This window comes from Muscardinus avellanarius (genome assembly GCF_963383645.1).
Source record: "Muscardinus avellanarius genome assembly, chromosome: 17".
Taxonomy (NCBI): Eukaryota; Metazoa; Chordata; class Mammalia; order Rodentia; family Gliridae; genus Muscardinus; species Muscardinus avellanarius.
The window spans coordinates 62,498,506-62,499,638 of NC_137803.1; positions in this window are offsets into that span (position 1 = coordinate 62,498,506).

Consider the following 1,133-nt stretch of genomic DNA (forward strand, 5'->3'; position numbering starts at 1 on the left):
GGAAGCTGAGACAGGAAGATCGCAAGTTTGAGTAGCCTCGGCCATTTAGTGAGACCTTCAGCAACTGAGCTAGACCCTGTTTCAGAGTGAGGAATGAGAAGGTCTGGGAGTACAGCTTGGGGGTGGAATGCCCGGGTTCAGTCCTCAATATCAAAAATCAAAACAAAAATACACAAAATCAAAATCACCTGGGAAGTTCTACCCAGCATGGCGGGGCCCTTCCCTCTGCCCCAAGCTGAGCCCCATAGCAGCTGTGCGGAGGCCGCCACTGTGGGAGGCCTGGGGCTGCCCGCTCCTGTTCCCATGCCCCTCTGCAGGGCGCGCAGGTGCGGTGCAGCCCCAAGACACGGGTCTCAGGCCCGTGAGGCTCGGGGCGAACATTTGAAGCGGGCGGCAGCGGGGAGGGTGTCAGGTAACACTTCCTAAGCACCGGGTCCTGCGTGTTTTCAAAAGCCTTAAGGTGCTCCGGACCCCGCTCATAGTGGAGGGAAACACAGCCGCCGGACACCCCGCAAACCACCGCCCTCCGGCGGGTCCACTACGGCTCTGGGGTGCTAAGTAACCACTCTCACTGCTGAAGACTAAACAGGGAGAAATGCTCCATCTTGATCTTAATTAAACCTTTAAGGATGATATCTAAGCCGGGTCTCCAGGGTTAACCAACATAGCAGGTGAAATCACACAAAAACAACTTTAGCCGAGTAGTGGCTCACACCTGTAATCCCAGGACGTTCCACTTTCAGCCTTGATCAAAACAAAGAAATAAAAAGGCTGAAAGTGGAACGTCTCTTTCTCTCTCTCTCCCCCCCCTTCCTCCCTCCCTCCTAAACACACACACACACACACTTAAAAATGAGGTCGGGCCGGGCGTGGTGGGCACGCTTGTCATCCCCGCGCTCGGGAGGCGGAGACAGGAGGATCGCGCAGGTTCGAAGCCAGCCACGCGTGCTGGCTTAGGAGACCCTGTTTCCAAATAAAAATGTAAAAATAGGTCTGGGAGTGTAGCCCGGAGGTAGAAGGGCTTCCAGGAACCCCAGTACCACCAATAATAATAATAATAATAATAATAATAATAATAATAATAATAATAATGAGGTAGGGCCGGGCACGGTGGCGCACGCTTGTAATCCCAG